The sequence below is a fragment of the Microcebus murinus genome, chromosome 7 (assembly GCF_040939455.1).
Source record: "Microcebus murinus isolate Inina chromosome 7, M.murinus_Inina_mat1.0, whole genome shotgun sequence".
In the NCBI taxonomy this organism is placed as follows: Eukaryota; Metazoa; Chordata; class Mammalia; order Primates; family Cheirogaleidae; genus Microcebus; species Microcebus murinus.
The window spans coordinates 60596304-60617097 of NC_134110.1; the positions used below are offsets into that span (position 1 = coordinate 60596304).

The window sequence follows — 20794 nt, forward strand, 5'->3', positions numbered from 1 at the left end:
GGCATTTTTTGATCAGAAGATAGATATTTTCCCATATGTTTATTTGCAATTTACATTTATTCTTTATAATTTACTGCTTCCTGACCTTTGCTTATTTTTACATTTCTCTTTTAAAAGTGACATTAAGTGCTTTTTCTGTAGCAAAGACACACTGAGTGCATTCAGCAACCAATGAGATGAAGATAGTTGTCCATATTCAACAAAGACAACAGCCTTATGGAGCTGTGTTCCCGTGCAAGGCTGGTCCAGCTTCTGTGTTTTTCAAACTCTTTATTATTATTTTTTGGTTATGTTTCTATAGCAGCAGTGTAAATTTGCGATGTAAGTAACGTGTGCATTCATCAGGAAAAGTGTTGCCATGAATGCTGCTAGAAATGCTACAGGAATGTGACCATATCCTGCCTCTGTAACTTCAGAAATCATTTGGAATTGGTAGGTTTTTGTGAATGAAATTTTATTAGGGAAAATTTCCATCTTTGAAATCATGGTAAATATTGTGACTACCTGGGAGAGAATTTTTTGGTTTATTAAAAAGATAAGTAGTTAATGAGAAACTGTCAGTAATCTCTTGAACATGGGGAGAAACATTTATTTTTAAAAGCCTATTCGAGCAGAGGGCCTCAGGAACACACCGTGATTCACTGTTTTAATTAGTTTCTGAGTTCGATTGCCTTTCTCTGGGCTGTAGAGACCTCTGGCTACACAGAACGCTGTTGCTGGGTGTTACATATCAACAAAGTTGATATTCTTTATTTGTGTTTCTGATTTTCTCCAAGTGAATCTTGCTGTCTCATGACAGGCTGAAACAAATGTGATTAAAAATGGGTTTTTAAAATAGCACAAAAACATGCCAACTTTGGGAGATGGAGGTAACATGTTCTGTTCTGGAAAATAGACCAAGACCAGTGGGTAGAAGGTCAACATTTTGGGTTAATATAAGGAAGTAATGGCAGTAGCCGGATTTGCCTTGGTGAGTCTCTGCATAGCCACCTTAATTATTGTCATGCCCACCTGAAAGATCAGTCCATGGGAAAGTACGAGGGTGGCTGGGCAAAAGAGGCTGACAGACATTCTCAGAGCATGTTTTCTTGTCTACCTGATTACTGAGGACCTCCTCCGCAGTGGATGTCCTTTGGTGAGCATGCAAATGATACAAATATTTCACACTCTTGGGCCATTCCAAAAGGTCATCCAAATGCTTATTTTCCAGTCCTCCTTTTTGTTAGTTTTCCACTTCTGTTCTTCAAGTCTCTGACCATCTGGCCAAATCATTAGCCACTACGCATGAATTAGTATAGATTTGCACGTGTAGCCATCTTTCCATCTAGACAAAGTAGGGATCCAGATGTATTGTGAGGTTCTACCAACTGAGAGGATTTTCTCTTTCCACTGTTTTTCATGGTCAATCTTAGTGGATATTCAATAGCCTGCTTCCAGCTGGTGCTGATATATAATATGAAACATATGTGAGTCTTTTCCCCCCACCATCACCTGGATACAGGAACTCCTTATGAAGCCATAGGTGTGGGTTGAGAGAGAGAAACCAACGTAGCAGGAGCAGGTAGCCATAGCACCTGGGCCATCTGAGCATACAACTTATTTGTGTCTTCAGGACCTGCTACTGACCCATCTTATGTATCACTTCCAGTTGGTGACAGAGTGTGACTGTACTTAGCTGATGGCATGGTGGATTAAATGATGGGCAGCTCAGCTCCTGCAGCTGTCAAGTGCCCTAGGGCAGGAGTTCCGCCTCCATAAGAACCTGGGAATATGATCTCAAGGGGAAAATCAGCAGCTGTTTCTCAGAGGGAGAAAATTATCAGAAGAGGCTGGTTTTGCTCCTAAACTCCAGTATTCTGAGCTGTGATTCTTACAGAGGGCACACTCCAGGCTTGCTATACAGTCCCCCCTTGTACATGGGAAGGTGAGCTGCAACTCTTTTAGGGATTACAAGGAACAGAGGAACGGAGGCTACAGAGTTCTACATATCAATGAGCATCTTTCCTTTCAAATTTTCTTAGTCAAATTATATTTCTTCCTAGCTAACTTTTTTCTTAGTATTGAACATTGAAATTTATTGAGTATATTTTAACTCACCTTCCTTCAATAGGAATTATTATTGCCTTATTTACCTATCATACCTCTGAAAAATTAGGAAAATATCAGATTTTTCATGTTTCTAAGAAGTTTGATGAAAATATCTTTCTTCTTTTTTAAATTAAACTACATTATTATAAAATAAAAGACAAATACAACCCCTACTCCAAACCAAATATATAGCTTAATGAATTACCATAAGACAAACACAGTGGTAGTTCAGGCCAGGAAATAGAACTTTGCCACCCACTCTAGTGATATTCCAATTTTGACAATTTTTTCCATTTACACAAAGAATTGCTTCCCCTCATCTACTTTTTGTTACCCAGTGGTACAGCTCATATAGGGGAGAGAAGATAAATATTTGATTCTTCTTCTTTGTGTACCAGGTTTCAAAATAATTAGTTGGTTCTCTTTTATCCTCCAAAGGTTTATGGATGCACATGAACTTGTGGACCTAAGCATATTTAATGGTTCCATTTAATTGCAATTATCTTTTTGAAAGCTCAAATTATTGCATCTTTGACCAGCTGAAGCCTCTCAAAGTTGGCTTCTGTTTATTTTTCCTGGATATTATCCCTGGATGTCTTTTGTGGTTATAAAACTCCCATGAACTGAAAAATCAAGAACTACTTCTTCAGGTCTGATTCATTTATGGCCTTAAATGACCAGGGAATATGTTTTGAAGAACAGGGCACACCCTCTATAGAAAGGGAATACAAGGTTTCTGTTTACAAATATTCCTGGCTTTGTATTTAGAGGCCAGAGCAGGGGCTTCCTGTTGGGCTATTCTCCTCTGCAAATGAGATTGCTTTACTAGTGTTGTCCACCTTTTCCGGAAAGATCTGATATTAATAGTTTTCTCTAGAGTTATTCTCTAGACTTATTCTTTTATGAGGCATGCACTCTTGTCTAGTCAATTATCTGGGATAAAATTGAAAACAGTTGAAACCTTGTCTTTTCATCTTTCCCCCTGAAATTTTCTATGCAATCCAGTAAATAATCTATAAATTAACCTGTAGCATAGGAAAAATACAATTAATCTTATTATGTGTGAGAGTGCTCGAGGCTTCTGTGTGTATGGTGGAAGGACTTGCGTTAAAATGAGCTATGCCTTCAAAATGTAATTTCCCATCCTCCCAGAAAACTTATCATATCCTTCCCCTCTTGGGGACCTGCTTTTCCTTTAGCTCAAATGCTCTGTTTTCTGTTTTCATCGTCTCTAGCTTGGCCAATTCGGAACACTTTAACTCTCTCATTTTTATTTTTGTGACAGCAGCTTTCTGGCAATAGGGCCATGAAAATGTTTATGATGAAAAATCGACAGAAGTAATACTTAACCCAGCACATAAAACAGAACCACCCACAAGAGAGAATAAGGGTGATATTGAAAAACTTATGACATCAATGTCTGTAACAGTTTTGTTTTTTTTTTGCTTATATAATTCATGTTTGTAGGATGGGTAATAAGAACGTACACTTATGAGTTCTTATTGCAGAGGAACCTTCCCTGTGTAAAAGATCTATCTGATTCTCTGGCTTTAAGTCTTTAGCCTGACATTTGAGGTCCTCCACAGTCTCATTACTATCCTTCTCAAAAACCCTCTGTGGCTCCCTATTGCCTATTGGATTTAGTATAAGCTGTGGTTCCATTTTTACCTCTCCAGGCTCATCTCTCTGTCTTTCCTGTGCGTACTCTTCAGAGCAGCTATGGGCCTCCCCTGCCTGGGTCTCCACTTCCCTGGCACACTCCACGCATTTCTACTTGGTCTTTGCTCACACAGTTCCTTCAATCTGGAATGACCTTCTCTTTTCTCTCCACCTGCAGAAATCCTATTATTGTTTTAAAATTCCCCCTCCTCCATGAAGTCCTTCCTAATTCCTCCAAAGTAATTACCATTACTCTGAATTCCCAAGCAAATTTTTTCTGACAGTTGCTTTGTATTATTGTGTTGTATGGTTAACCATTGCTATTATTTATGTATTTGTCACCCACTCATGGGATATAAATAGGATGACCATATATCCAAATTTTCCTGGTACAGTTCTAGTTTACACCTGTTGTCCCAGCATCCTGTCTGGTTAGCACCCCCTTTTATTCTCAAAAGCATCCTGGTTTGAACAATAAATTAAATGGTCACCTTTGGAATAAGCAACCGGAAGACTGGAGCTGCATCATTTTCATCTTTGAATCTCTGGTTGCTTAGCACAAGGAGTGGAGTAACTCACATACTAGCAGAAAAGAGACTGCCTTGTGCTGGGGCAAGGACCACTTTGCCTTGGTCATGGGGAAATGCTAAAGAGATTAGTTTTGATTTCTCCCAGAGATAGTTTTCCTAATGGCCCTGCCCAGAAGCTATTATTTTCCCATCAGAAAGTTGGGTTCCCTGAGGGTTTAATAAACAATTGCTCCCAACATGAAGAGCTGTGGGTATTGTTTCCCCTCAGTGGTTAGTGCATTTAGAGCTTCAAAGGAGAATACTTGGGCATTGTGTGGACTATTTAGTACACATGTGAAAGGGGCTTTATTTACTTACGTTTCATTTCTTTTTATTTTTAAAATTAACCTACAGAAAAGTTGACAGGCTAGCACATAGTCACAGTCCCCTCATTTTGCTGCATTTGCTTTCTCTCTCTTGCTCACTCGAGTGTATACACATAGGCTTACGTTTGTGCTTCAGTTAGATTTATGCATAAATGTTCATTCTTTTCCTGAACCACTCAAATATAGATTGAGGATATCATGATAACTTTACCCCTAAATACTTCTGCATGCTTCTCAAAATAAGGACGTTCTGTGTAAACACAATGTCATTACTACACCTAAGATAATTAACAATCATTCCACAAAATCATCTAAAATATAGTCCATATTCAAATTTCTTCAGATTTTTTTGGATCCAGACTCCATTTGATCCATTATGTCTCTTTAATCTCTTTTAATCTAGCATGTCCTTCTGCCTGCATATTATTAACATATAATGTTTGACATTCTTCCCCCTCACCCTTCTCCAAAAAGAATTTAGCCTTTTTCCACTCAGCTTCCCCACCTTTCTAGATTTGCTCTCTGGATCTTATAGCCCAGTAATGAAGACTATGGGGTTGGCTCCAAGGCTAGAGTAAGGAGAGGTGGCAGGAGTGGCGTGTGCTTCAGAAGTTGACCCTGGGGCTTTGGAAAGGCCAAGGTTCCTGCCACCCCAGCCCAGTAGCCCTGAGACCCGAGGGGCTTAGAGAGGAGGGCAAGGGGCTTTTAAGCAGTATTGCTGTGGGCTATGCACTGGGTCCTCTGTCTGCTCCTCAAGAACCAGCAAGATCACACTTCCTTATTAGTAGCTTTTGGACGATGTGTCCCTGAATGAGTCCTTCCCTCATGGAATGTCGAAGCCTTGCAAGCAGCCAGTGTTTATTCAGATCATGCACATGCCTTTCTCTTCACGGGAGAAAGCATTAACATCCCCAGGGAGAGAGAGCTTTCTTGCGGTGATGGTCTGACGCCTTAGGATGTCTTAGGATGATTTTAACAGATCACAGAGATTTATCATCCAAATTGGAACACTTTTGATGGTGAAATATTTATAGTGATTATGAATACAATAGTGAAATAATTATTCCAGGGCAATAAGCTTAAACAGGAATGATGTCAGGCAAACGAAGACATATGGTTCCCTTGGTTGTATAGCCCTATTATTTTCACCACAATTTATCTTGTACAAATGGATAAAAGTTATAAATAAATATAATGGGAAAAATGTATCCATGTACACTGCTACACATAAATATTAGATTCAACCACATGAAACTGCCCTACAAAAGCAGCAGTTTCCTTTGGTTCAACCTAATATAAGAAGATGTCCATAATTTTAAAATTTTAATGTGTCTGCTGTTTATTTCTTTAATGGAAATTCTTTAAGGAGAAGAAACAATCATTTTTCATTCTATTATTTATTTTTTTGGATGGTTCATTTATTTATTCATTCATCAAACATTTATTGAGCACCTACAATGTGCAGATGCTAAGCTGGCTGCTGGGGCTAGACCAATGGCAAGTGAAGGGTACCTCATACTCTAGAGCAATGCAACTTATTTGTACTCTTTCCTTCCATTCCAGCTACAATTTGCCTATAAGCAAAGAAGCATAGTAGGCTCATGTTTGTTATTTGGTATTGAAAAATCTAAAATGCCAGTTAAAGTACAAAATTACCTTGCTGGCACCCTCACAAATTGATGCTGAAGGCATATGTCCCCCTCTACACTCCTTTTGTTGTATGTAAGGATCCACATACCTCAAAAACATAATATGGTTTTTGCCTATGAGAAGTCTGTAGTCTAGTAGAAAAAGAATGACGTGCATTAGACATTATGGGTGCTCTGATTTCAGTCTGTTCAGGGCACAGCTGAACAGCAATGGAGGCAGTGATCTTTTTTGCTTGCATTTATGGGGGCGAGCGGAAAATTATTTATAGAGGAAGTAAGGCAGGAGCTACCACATGTTGAGTTTTTAAAACTTTCATTGAATGCTAAGCACTGTGCTGGCCTCTGGGAATAAACTTTGAACCCAAACCATCTCATGTTCACAGAAAGTAAGTGTCCCTTAAGGGTGATGGGCTTTGAAATAATAACCACAATAATGAGTATTAATATATGACCATTAGTTGTGATAAATGCAGTGAAGGAAAGGAATAGTAAGCCACAGAGCGTGAGCAGAAGACCAGATTTCCTTTTGGATGGGTCTGGGGAGATCTCACTGAGGGAGTCACATTGAACCTGAGTCAAATAATGAACCCAAAGAGTGAGTTCAAGTTGGGAAGGTGAAGAGTAGTTGGGGAGGGGCCCCTACCATGTGGAAATGTCTTTTCTGAGGCAAGAAGCAGAGCCACGGAGGGCTGGCATAGCTGGGGCTGAGCCTTGGAGGAGGAGGGTCGTGCCCAGTGAAAAGAGAGGCAGGGGACAGGAGTTTGCATGTTGGAAGAAGCAGAATGTTAGATGGGCCCTTTTGGAGTTGGGATGGGGAAAGTTGGTTGGGTAAGATGTGAAGACTCGAATATCATGATGATTGGAAAATTGTAAGCATTTTGACAAGTCTGGGACATGGGGAGTGAGGGAGGACACCAGGCTGGATTTTGAGTTATTCCTAGAAGTAACAGGGAGACACTGAAGGGTGGGAGACATTGAAGGGTGGGTCTGGATACACATATCCAATGTGTATTTGAGCAAGAAAAGTCTCAAGGATGGATGAGTTGATTGAAGACGTTGAAGGCTGAAAGATATTGCAGTTGTCCAGTAGGGAAGGGGGGAAGGCTTGATCCAAGGAAGTGGCAATGGGGATGCAGCCTAGGAGACAAAACCACTCCGTAGGCACCGTTTATAGGATGTGGTTATTGATAAGAGAAGGAGAAGGAGCATTAAAGGGTGTTCAGGTTCCTGTCTGTGTGATGAGTGGAAAGGGATATAGCTAGAGGAAGGGTCATTTTGGGCAACAGATGATGAGTTTGATTTGCCCCTGGTAAGTGATAAGGGAGACCCAGGCTGATGTTACGTACATACCTGATTAGTTAATGTTTCCTGAGGTTGATGAAGTTCTCTCTGAATATTTTTGGATATGTTAACATGGTATTTATTGAGTCGGAAGCATGCAAACTATTTATAAAGTTGCATTTTACAACTGACAGATTGCTTTATTTGGAATCACTCATGACAGACTTTTTGTGGGGTTTGAGAGGCATTTGACTTTGTCACAGTATTGAAAATGTTATTTCTGGTATGTTTAGGTGGTGGGTTTTCAAAAACAATTAAATATTACAATTAGGCTTGCTGTGTTCTGTTTTTTTCCCATTCAGTCTCCCATGAAATATACAAGTACAACATCTGTCATTCTTTTGTATAAGAACTCTGGCGTAAGAGCAACGAGGATTAGACTTGGCACTTTGTCAATCATCCAGCTGCAATATTTTCATCTAGAGTTGGACTGAAACTGAGTGAAGCTGCCCTGTGGGAGCAGCCCTGCATAATGTTACAGAGGGGCCACTTAGGAGAATTCCTTTTATGGTTGGAGCATTCTTGGGATGCCTGGAATAGCCCATTTGTATTGTATCATTCAGGATGGGAATGCAGCTAGGATACATCATGGCCCCAGGATGACAAGGTCCTCACAGCACTTTTTTACTATTTGTCAGCCTGAGGTGCTGTTGGCTGATCCTGGCAGATCTTTGGACTCTGAACTGGAAAGCCCCTTTCCCGGCTTGAAGATCATATATTCTTAGAGCTGGAAGGGACCTCAATAACTATCTTAATCCAAACCCCTGGCTTTTTTATAGATGAGAAAAAATGAGACAGAGAGGTTAAGCAATTTGGCCACAGTCATCCAGCAAGTTACTAAACTCTCTGCCCTAGCCAGACTCCCCCCCCCCCTTAGAGTGGGCAGGGCAGCAGCCTTCCTCCTCCTTTTATTTTGTTATTTGCCTGAAGTCTTCCTTTACGTTATAAAGCCTCTTAGAAATAATCTGACTCATTTGAAAAAAGAAAAAACATGTTTTTCTCTGAAAACTTATTTTTTTCCCCAAATAGGTTTTTGAGACAGAGTCTCACTCTGTTGCCCTCTAACAGCAACCTCAAACTCCTGGGCTCAAGTGATCCTTTTGCCTCAGCCTCCTGAGTAGCTGGGACTACAGGCATGTGCCACCATGCCCAGCTAGTTTTTTCTATATATTTTTAGTTGTCCAGCTAATTTCTTTCTATTTTTTTAGTAAAGATGGAGTCTCACTCTTGCTCAGGCTGGTCTTGAACTCCTGAGCTCAAACAATCCTCGGGCCCCAGAGTGCTAGGATTATAGGCGTGAGTCACTGTGTCCAGCCCCAAATAGATTTTTGTTCTAGCCCAGTGCAATTCCTTGCTCTTCTGTGAGTGCTTTCACCTCATAGTGTGACATCTCTCTAATGGCCACTGATGCCTAGTAGGATGTCAGTATAATAGGTACAGCAAGACCCCATGTGCTTTGGAGCATGGCATCCCCTCAAAATTCAGGAAAGAATAGATTCTAGAAACTGTGGTGGGCACCCCGCTCTGGGTCTTTAGGGCAGGTGATACTAGGATCTTCTTTAGAAGCAACTATTTATTCAAATGGAAATTTCTAAAGGACGCTTGATTCTTTCTTAAAAAAAAAATTATTTTTATTTCAGAGTATCATGAGGGAACAAACATTTTGGTTACATTTTTTTTTTTTTTTTTTGAGACAGAGTCTCACTTTGTTGCCCAGGCTAGAGTGAGTGCCATGGCGTCAGCCTCGCTCACAGCAACCTCAAACTCCTGGCTCAAGCAATCCTGCTGCCTCAGCCTCCCAAGTAGCTGGGACTACAGGCATGCGCCACCATGCCCAGCTAATTTTATATATATATATTAGTTGGCCAATTAATTTCTTTCTATTTATAGTAGAGACGGGGTCTCGCTCTTGCTGAGGCTGGTTTCGAACTCCTGACCTCGAGCAATCCGCCCGCCTCGGCCTCCCAGAGAGCTAGGATTACAGGCGTGAGCCACCGCGCCCGGCCATGGTTACATTTTATGACTTTGCCTCACCAAGCGGGGATTAGAGGCATGCCCTTCCCCTCTACAATGTTCACCGCGTCCATTAGTTGTGAGTTTACCCCACCCCCCTCCCCCCTTATCCCTGGAGAATATTACTAGCGTGTGAGCACCAGAGCGTTGTCATACTTCGGTCCTAGGAGTGAGCGCTTACTGACTCCTGAATGCCTATGGGACGTTGCCGCCACTAGGGGGCGGGCGTGCGGTGGGGCGGGTGACACCCGGAGCGTTGGCCCAGTGGAGGGAAAGGATGGGAGATGTCACGCTGAGTTGTGAGTGAGGCAAGGAAAAGCACTTATGTGGTGCTGACCACTCACTGACTGGGGCTGATGGGGAAAGGATTCAGGAGCCCTTCTCTCGGGAGCCACCATGTCTCCACCGTTCTGGCTTTCTCTCCATACCCCTTCCCAACGTAAATCCTCATTTCTCGCCTGGACGTGTGTGCGGTGGGGGCGTTGGGGGCGGTGGCGGTAAGTACCGCTCCAGCCCACCGTGTCGTCTGTGCTCTGAGGCCCGAAGGCTTGGCTTACAGTCAAGAGCCGTCCCCTTGCTCCTGCAGGATGCTCTCTTCCGTGAGGCAGTGGACGCTGCCGGGTCCTACTTCTGGGAAAGGAGACGGTCGAGGGGGAGAGACGATGGGGGAGAAACATCAATGACCATCTCAAAACAGAATCCCACCGCATTCCTAAGAGCTGAGTTAAAGAAAAACAGGGACTGTGTAGTGCGGTGTTTTCCATCTGGACTGTTTCCAAGGGCCCCGAATGAGTGCTGCCATCTGAGCTAAGCATGCTGAATGATGGAAAACTGCATCCTGGTGGATTTTCCTCAAATCTTTGGAATAAATACCCATAATTTTCTTCTCGCCCTAGTGAAACTTAATTCTTTACAAAAATCATAGGATACTAGATCATTCTCAGTTCTGTGGGAACTCAGAGACCGTCTGTGCTGGGTATTCTCTTTTCGTCCTCTCACACCCACTCACCCCTTTCCCCACAGTGTTCAGGTCCCAGGAGGCTGGTCTCTGTGGGTCACACCAGTGGGCTTCCCTGGTTTCTGGTCTCTGTGTGGATTTGGCCAGTGGGAGACACCCATGTCATCACCCCTTGGTGGTTTTCTTAACCCTGCCCACACCTTGTAAATGGTCCCCTGTATGAAAGCTCCCATTTTATCTTTCCTGCTGGGACCCTGAACTAATATATCATCTAATCCTGTATGTCCATTTTACAGATGAGGAAACTAAGGCACTACTGGCTCTTCCAGTGTTTCTTTCCTCCCCATGTTCCTAGACATGGTTGAGTATCCACAGACTGAGACCCAGAGGTCACAGAATGCTGGACTGGGGGTCAAGTGACCTCTGCCACTATTGTCCTCTCTGCACTAATGTGATAGCCCATTTGTAAGAAACTTTTATTTATTTTTTATTTTTATTTTTTGAGACAGAGTCTTGTTCTGTTGCCCAGGCTGGGGTGCAGAGGCATCATCATAGCTCACTGCAGCCTTGGAACTTCTGGGCTCAAGTGAATCTCCTGCCTCAGCCTCCTAAGCAGCTGCTACCACGCCCAGCTAATTTTTCTAGTTTTTGTAGAGATGGGCTCTCACCCTTGCTCAGGTTGATCTCAAACTCCTGAGTTCAAGCGATCCTCCTGCCTTGGCCTCCCAGAGTTCTAGGATCATAGGTGTGAACCACTGCATCGAGCCAGAAATTTCCATTTATCAAAAAGCTATGTCTTTAAAATTTTTTATAAGATAAAACTGTATTTAGGGAGAAGAGACTCCTCTGGGAGCCTACTGTCTTCCACTGGGCTGGCAGAAAGTCAGAAAATGCCTTCTTCCTCCAGGGTGGAAGCACCTGGTACCAGGCCTGGTTGGAGAATGGGGGCTGATTTCTCCCTCAGCCTGTGCCTGGTGTGTCCACCTCCCCACTCCAGTGTGTGAGGAGTCAGAATGTGAGGCCGTGCCTCTGACCACGTGTGAGTGGATGAGAGTGTGTGTGTGACAGAGAAGACATTTGCATTTTTCCCTTCATTGATTTTCCTAAGTTCTCTGAAGGGTCTTTTTTGAAGGTTCATATTTCATTGATTCTAAGACATGTTTTATTTTTCTTTTCTTCTTAGAGTATCAGAGTATTAAAATTGGTCAGGGGGTAGTTGTGCTGTAGTTGCAATGCCTGTGCATGTGTGAACTTGGTGATTCTGGTCTCATGAAAAGACAGTTGAAACCCTTTATTGTTCAGTCAGCAACCCATTCGATGACCATCTGAGAAAGGAAGTGGGTCTTAAGTATTGACTGAAATCTTTTGCTGACGCCTATTAGTAAGATTTCCTTGCCAACATCAACACTTATGGAAAGATGTCAACAGCTTAGGAGAAAGTCCCAAAGATGACACTCGGGTACTCTTTTAAGAAATGCCACATCACTAAAGCTCTTGGTGGCACAGAGGACAATATTGTTTGGATAGTATTGTGGTTCCAAATGTGAATACCTAAACCAATTTATTTCACATATATTTATATTTTCCTTTTTTAATGGATGCAGTAAAAATCTATGTCTAAATAAGTCTCATAAAGCTCTTTTTAATAGATATGAAATAAAGACTTTAAGCCTTAGCATTGTATCACACTTCAACATGCTACCATGTTTTTCTTTTTTATTGGTTTATAAAATAGTATTGTTTCTACAATCAGTGAATCTTAATGAAATATGGCAGGAAGTTTATTAAATTATCAGTATGAATCAAAAGATGAGTTGGAAAGCTAAGGGCTGAGGAATGGGTTTATTAATTCTTTTATTCAATAAATATTAAGTGTCTTCTGTGAGGTCAGTGCTGGACTAGGCATTGAGGATACAGCTGTGAATAAAACAGACACGATCCTTGGGCTCACTGGGAAGACAGGATATATGGATAAGTGCTTGTGTATATGATGTTACAGAAGAGCAAGTGCAGGCTTCCATGGGGGTGTTAACAGGGGAGCTCAGGGCAGGCAAGGGCAGCAGGTGGCCCCACTGGAGAAGTGATACTTAAGCGGAGAGGGTAAGGACAAGGACTTGTTAATCAGGTAGAGAAGGAGGGGAAGGAGGAGAGGTAGTCCTGGCAGAGGGAGCCACGTGCATAGAAGCTGGGAGGTGGCAGGGGGTGAAGAGGGACTGAAGCATGTCCAGAGCAGCTGGAACGCAGAGAGTGGTACAGAGAAGAGGGACAAAACTAGAGAAGTATGTGGCATTAGATGATGAAGGGCCTTATGCCATTATCCAAAGGTCAAGAGGAAGTCGTGGAAGGAGTTTCAGGAGAAGAGTGTCATGCTCAAATTTTAGAATTATAACTCTGGCTGCTGTGCAAAATGAAGTGCTATGGATCACAAGCAGATGATGGGAGCATGGTAATCATCATGTGCACTTGATTAGAGAGACAGAGGCTGGATGAGCAGAAGATATCAAATGATACCCGGGGACCCTGGAGTAGGCGATAATCCCCATCACTGATTGCATTCTTCAGATATTATATCCTTAGTTCCTGATGACCTAAGACAATAACTTTCTTTATTTTTGACAGAGTGACTTCTGACTTGAGCCTGCTGTGTGCTGTGAGAAATTCACCACCAGGTAAATACTAAAAAAATTTTTCTCATATTTTTAAATGACACTTTCTCCCAAGACTCCCTAAGACCTAAACCCAGCATTTTATTTAATCCTTACTGTAGCCCTGTGAGTTGAGTGTTGTCTCATTTCCATCTTACACATGAGGAAACTGGGGCACATGGAGATTAGGTGACTTGATAACACCCACAGAGATCTTCATTGCAATATAAATTATTATAAAAAAAATAAAACAAAAATGAGAGGATCTGAATATCCAGCAGTAGGCAAATTATTTTGAATTAATTACAGTACATTCATTTGCTAGAGGTATTTTAATAATATTCTTTATCAGATTAAGATGTTCTCTTCTATTCCTAGTTTGCTAAAAGTCCCTATCATAAACAGATATTGAAATTTATTGAATACTTTCCTGTTTCTACTGAGATGATCAAATGATTTTTATCCTTTCATCTGTTAGTGGTGATTTATATGAATTGATTTTCTAATGTTCGGCTACCTTACATTGCTGAGATAAAACCAGCTTGGTCATGATGCATTATCTTTTCTATGCTTAGCTAGATTTAATTTTCTAAGTTTTAGTCAAAAGTGAGATTGGTTAAAATTCTTCTTTCTGGTATTTTCCTTGTCAAGAATGGTTTTCAAAATGTTGGAATTACTTGCTATTTGAATATATGGTAGAACTTGACAGGAAACAGTTTGGGCCTGGTGTTATCTTTGAAGGAATAAATTTTGCCTACTGATTTGATTTCTGATTTATTTAGGTTTTCTATTTCTTATTGAGTCAGTTTTATTAAGTTATGGTTTTAGCTATGTATACCTATTTCTGTTGAATATACATGTGAGAGGGGAATTTCTAGGTTATAGGGCCAGCACATGTTTAACTTTAGTACATATTATCAAACAGTTCTCCAAAATGTTTGTATCAGTTAAAAAATTAATACTTTAACCAAGAGTGTACAAGAATTCTGATTTCTCCACATCTTTTCCAATATAAGGGCTCTTCTGTTTTTGTTTGTTGTTTCATTTAAGCTCTCCTGGTGGGTATGTAGTAGCATCATATTGTAGTTTTAGTGCATTTTACTATAGACTAATGAGGCTGGGCACCTTTTCATATATTAATTGATCATTTGGATATCTTGTTTTGTGAAAAGCCCTACAATTTTAAAAAAATTCGACAAAAATGGGTTATAAAGTTGTTTCTCTTATTGAGTTGTAGACATTTTAAAATAATATGTATTCTGTATTTGAGCCTTGGTAGAATGTATGTGTTACAAATTTCTTCTCTTTTTCTGTGGTTTATTTTTTACTCTTTTTATGAACTGAAATTCCTTAAAAATACTGTAAATTGGCCAGGCTGGTGGCTCATGCCTGCAATCCTAGCACTCTGGGAGGCCAGGGTGGGAGGATTACTTGAGGCCAGGAGTTTGAGACCAGCTTGAGCAAGAGCAAGACCCTGTCTCTACAAAAAAATAGAAAAATTTGAGGCCAGGAGTTTGAGGTTGCAGTGAGCTATGATGATGCCACTGCACTGTAGCCCAGGTGACAGAATGAGACTCTGTCTCAAAAAAAAAAAAAAGAGCTTGTAAATTATCAGTTTTTTCTCTTGTGGTTAGCATTATTGTGTCCTATTTAAAAAATCTTGGCCTTATTCCAAGGTCACAAAGATGTTTTATGCTTTCTTCTGAAAGCTGCATTATTTTACCTTTACATTTGATCTATAATATATCTAGAATTTCATTGCCCATAGTGTGAGGTAGAGGGTCAAGACTAATTTTTTTTTTTTTTTGAGACAGAGTCTCGCTTTGTTGCCCAGGCTAGAGTGAGTGTCGTGGCGTCAGCCTAGTTCACAGCAACCTCAAACTCCTGGGCTCAAGCAATTCTTCTGCCTCAGCCTCCCAAGTAGCTGGGACTACAGGCATGCGCCACCATGCCCGGCTAATGTTTTCTATATATATTAGTTGGCCAATTAGTTTCTTTCTATTTATAGTAGAGACGGGGTCTCGCTCTTGCTCAGGCTGGTTTCGAACTCCTGACCTCGAGCAATCCGCCCACCTCGGCCTCCCAGAGAGCTAGGATTACAGGCATGAGCCACCGCGCCCGGCCTAAGATTAATTTTTGTTCATGTGAATATCCAGTTGACCATGCACCATCCTGATAAATAGTACAGCACTGTTTATCTATTTACTTATTTTGGTCATTTACTTATCCATGTTGTTGTGAGTACCAGTGGTATGTTCCTTTCTGTGGCTGAGTAGAGTTCCTTTGTGCCACATACCACAGTGTGTTTATCCATTCACCAGTTGATGACCATTTGGGTTGTTCACAGTTTTTGGCTGTTATCAGTAAAGCTGCCATGAACATTCATGAACAGGTCTTCATGTGGATGTATGTTTTCATTTCTCTTGGGTAAATTACTAAGAGTGGAATAATTGCATCATATGATAAGTATAGCAAATGTGTTTAACATCATAAAAAATTCCCAAACTATTTCCAAAGTGATAGTGCCATTGTACATTTCAGTAAGCAATCTATGAAATTTTTAGTTATTCCACAACCTCTCCAGCACTTGATATTATGAGTCTTTGTAATTTTAGCAATTTGAATTGGTATATAGTATTATCTCATTGTAGTTTTAATTTTCACTTCTCTAATGACTAATGATGTTGAACATCTTTTTGTGTGCTGGTTTGCTAGCTTCATATCTTCTCTGAAGTATCTGTTCAAATCATTCAGCCATTTTTAAAATTAAGTTATTTGTCTATATGTTATGGAGCTATCATAGGCTATATTCTATATACAGACCATTTATCAAATATGTGTGTGGCAAATATCTTTACTCAGTGTCTAGATTGCTTTTTTTCATATTTTTAAAAGTGTCTTCCACAGAGCAGAAAGTTTTACATTTTGATGAATTTCAATTTATCCAATTTTTTTTTTTAGTGGAAGAGTAGTTTTCTGTCCTATCTAAGCAATCCTTGGCTAAAACCAAGGATATAAAGATTTTCTTATTTTTTTCCTAAAAATTTTATGGTTTTAAGTTTTACATTGAGTTATGTGATCGATTTTGAGGTAATTTTTGTATGTGGTGTAAAATAGGGTTGAAGTTCACTTTTTATATGGATGTCCGGATTTGCTAGCACTACATATTGAAAAAGCTATCCTTTTCCCATTTTAATTACCTTATTAGAACCTCTCTCTCTCTTCTCTGTGGTGCTGTAATTACATACATATTAGACTGTTTAATACTGTTCTACAGCTCTTGGATGCCCTTTTTAAAAAAATATTTCCTCTTTCTCTTTAGATTTAAGTTTGGATAATTTCTATTGGCCTATCTTTAAGTTTCTTTTCTTAACTGCATCCTGTCCCTGATCAACCTGTCAAAAAAATTCTTCACTTCTGCTATTACATTTTTATTTCTAGAATTTGTTTCATTCTTCCCCATAGTTTCCCTCTCTCTTCTGAGATTCTCCATCTTTCTTGCACTTTTATCCTTTTCCATGAGACCCTTTAACATATTAATCACAGCTACTTTAAAGTCTCTGATTGTTTCAGTATCTGGGCCATCTCTCTTTCTAGTTCTGTTGATTGTTTTTTCTTGACAATGAGTTTTTTATTTTTTATTTTTTGAGTGTCTCATAATTTTAGTTGACTTTTAGACAGTAGTTATAAAAAAGGCAATAGTGAATAAAGCAACCAATATTGCTACCGAGAATCAGGCATACCTCTTTTTCTGTAAGGCTGTTGATATGAGGGGTTGAGTCAATCTTGTTAGTAGTTAACAAGATTAGTAGTTAGCAGTGGGTTTGGGTGTGCTTGGGCTCCTGACTACTGTAGTTACCTTCAGTTTACCAGACTCCAAATTTCTCCAGTGGTGGGCTGGAGTGACCTCATACTTGGTGTGGCTTGGTGTGCAACAGGGCTTTTCTTCCTGCCTAAGCTCCACCCTCAGCTTTCAGCAGACCCTCCACCTCTCCTCCTGCTCCACAAAGGGGGTCTCTCCATGTTTGTGCTCATCTCTCAGCAGATTGCTCTCACTCGCTGTGCAGTGCAGGTGAGCGCCGTGATGGTGGTGGTGAGTTCTCGGTTCACCTGGTCCAGCCTCCATCTTAGGCCTTATATTTCTGAGCCCTGGGACTGGCACTTTGTCAGTGTTCCTGCTCCTCTTTGAGGCAGCCAATCTCTGCCTCGCATCTCTGGGGTATTTGGGGTGGGAGTTTCCTGCCCCTCCCTCTGTGGTTAACATACCTCTTCTTTGTGTCAGTGCAGGATCCTGGGTCTGCAAGTTTCTCGTCCTTCCCTCAGGGCAGATGGCAGGCTCTTTGCTTCCACCCCTTTCCAAGAATCAGTGGATCTTTGCTTGGACCTTGAGGCTGGGAAGGTTTTATGCTCCTCTCCCAGTGGTTGAAAGCTTTGGCTCAATTTGAAATTGAGTTCTGGGAAGTGGATGGGATTTCTTGCCTGCACCCCGCTAAAGCGAGCACTCACCAGTCTGGGTGTTGGCCCTCGTCTTTCTCGTGACCACCCATCGCAGCCCCATGAAGAGGAGCTTCAGAGCAGCTTGGACTCGTCTCGTGTTTACGAGGCTCCTGGGGATTGTACACGGCCATGCCAGCCCACACTTGTCCTTTAAAAATTCATTACAATTTTAGCTGTTTTCTTCTTCCTGCTTTTATGATAGCCAACTCTTCCCACTGTGCCCTGCCAAAGGTGGCAGTTTGTGTGACCCCCTTCTCCTTGGAAGGACATGTCACTCTTGGTAAATTTAATTCACCTGGTCGTCTTGTCACCTTAGCTCTCTAATGGGCTCAATACTGGTACAACTTTGTAGTTTTTTCTTCTTGTTAGGATGGGAGTGATATTCTCTGTGGCTTTCTGTATCTTAAGTGAATGCAGAACTGTGCTGTATCTTTTTAGAGTCACTGGTTGAAAGGAACATTTTGGTTGTAAATAAAAGTACCAGTCAGAAATGAATGAAAACTGAATCAAAAGAAGAGAGTAAAACTACAACCTAATATGTAATAGGAAAACTGAGAGGATTTAGATTTTATTTATTTCTTGGGTTGACTGTATTTGGCATTCTTCTTTCTTCCTTCTCAGGAAATACATGATGTGCAGTAGCAAGAACAGCACAATAAAATAGCTTTATTCTGAGGTTTGGACTAAGGCAGAGAGGAAGATTTGTTTCTTCCTGCCATAACTGCTTTCATGAGAGGGAAATGAGAAAGGGAGACTAATGAAGAAAAGGTGAGGACAAGACAGCAGAACACACTGGGGAAGTTTGCATCATCTCAGTAGAGGGGGATGCAAAATTAAAGATCCTAGAGAAGAACCACTAATGTCCCTGGGCCAAGGAGTGCACCATCCTCATTCCAGACAGAAATTAATGATCACTTAGCCGTCTCAGGCACAGTTGCCTCGACTTTAGCTTAGATATATGAACCTTCTACTTCTATGCTACTGCAAGGGTGGTCCAGGGGCCAGCAGCATCAGCCTCCACTGAGAACTTGTTAGAAATGCAGAGTCACAGGTCCCATCTCAGATCTGATGAATCAGAATCTACATCTTAACAAGATCTTCGAGTGATTCTTGTGCGCTAGAATGTTTAGAATGCACTAGAGGCAGTATTTCACATAATCACTGTTTCTACTTTTTTTTTTTTTTTTTGTAGTCAACTGTGATTTTAATACTGAGATCAAAATCCTTCAAAGTCAAAATATTGTGAAGGTAACTCTAAGCATAGCCCATAGTAGAGTGCACAAAGTTAAGGCATTAAATGCATTTTCTGGTTAAATTGTTCTTAAATTTAATTGAATAATTATCATTGATATGCACATTTAAAACTTCTCATTGTTCAGCTTCTTCTTTGAGCTTTGTGTTACTAACATTCAAAAATCTTGACTCTTTCTTATAGCAGGGATTTTTCCAGTGCTTCCTCTTATAAAGGAATTTCTTAGACCCACTATTATGGTTTTGAACGTTTGTGTTCTCCCCTGCCCCAAAATTCATGTGCTGAAATCCAGTCCCCAAAGTGATGGCTTTAAGAGGTGGAGGTCATTGAGAAGTGATTAGATCATGATGGTGGAGCCCTCATGAATGGAAATAAAACCGTTATAAAAGAAGCTAAGAGAACTTGTTTCCCCCTTCAACATGTGAGGACACAATGAGAAGGCACCACCTATAAGCGCTAAATCTGCCGGTGCCTTGATCCTGGACTTCCCAGCCTCCAAAACCATGAGAAATAAATGTTGCTTGTAAGCCACCCAGTATAGTATTTTGTTATAGCAGTCCAAATGAACCAAGACACTCATGAAGCCTGCTTCCTACGGGAAATTCTACCTCCTTTCTATCTTGGTTTCAGCTCAAGAAATAGGTTCTGCATGAAACTGCTACTGATGCTTCAAAACCTGGCCCTCAGGGTCCTAACAAGGTTCTTGCCAAGATTCCTAAGCTTTTTAATCTTCCTGACTTTGAGTATCTTGTGATGCAATGATAGGAATATGTTGCCCAAATGCTAGTTTTCTCAACTCTCAGGGAAGGTAAATTTTAGATTTATTCCAATTCTGAAGTTGTTCTCTTTTCCTTTGATACCATAAAAAATACTAGCCATAACTGCTGGATTAAAACACCTGCTTTCCTTTTGTCTTTCTTTTTGTTTTTGGACTCAGGTACTTTAAGCCCATTTCTTTCTCCCCTTAGTGAAAGACATGAAATCAAAAAGTTCTGGCAATATCATTAAATTGTTTTTAACAGATCTTGTTCAACTTGGGACCATTACTTATATGCTCCCAGTAGGTATTCAGAGAGGGGCACAAGGTCGTGCTTCCTAGCTCAGTCAGCCCAGGTAAAGAGTTATCCTGGTTGCTCTGGCCAGTGAATTCTGCTTTAATCTCAATGGCTACCCTTAGCTGCAAGGGAGGCTGGGAAACGTATCTTTAAGTTGGGCACATTCCTGCTGCAAAAGCAATTGGGGCTGAGTTTGCTGTGGATGGGGAACTAAATGCAGACATCAGACCAGCAGGGAGCTAAATATTAGCTTTATGACCAGTGGTGCTAGATTGGAGAATGAGCTTTAATTATGAACAGGTTCAGCTATAATTAAGCCTCCCATTACTTTTATTGCTGAAATTGTCTTTCATGGAAAGGACAAATACAGATTTCTGAGACCAGAAATTGAAGGAAAGGAGGGTGCCTAGCTCCTCATGTACTTTATCTCAATGAATCAAGAAATCATTCCTTGAGGAGAAGTGGAGGAAGGTAGTGAGGGGAGGAGTCACCTTTCTGTGGTTTCAAGAAGACAAACATTTTTATTTTATGCACTGAGGCTAGAATGTTGGGAAAGAGAAAATGATGTTCTCTGTAATAATTGTTATGTATGTATGTGTGTGAGAGAGTGTGTGTATGTAGGATTTTTATATATAATCACATACTGTGACAACTGTGTCATATTCGTTGCTTTACAGATTTTCCTCCACTCCTGCTGTTAATGACCTTGGAGTGTAGACAGTGATCTGTTATGGTAGCTAAG

The 20794-nt window shown here is 40.8% G+C and overlaps 1 protein-coding gene across 6 annotated transcripts in view; it reads left to right on the forward strand.

Annotated features, from left to right (window-relative positions):
- Window positions 1-20794, forward strand: part of NCALD (neurocalcin delta) — a 410511-nt gene that overhangs the window by 113603 nt on the left and 276114 nt on the right. For all 6 annotated transcript variants that reach the window (XM_076005119.1, XM_020288961.2, XM_076005118.1 and 3 more), the window contains one exon: window positions 13223-13272. The gene's annotated coding sequence lies outside the window, so the exon portion shown is untranslated. The remainder of the gene's footprint in view (window positions 1-13222; window positions 13273-20794) is intronic.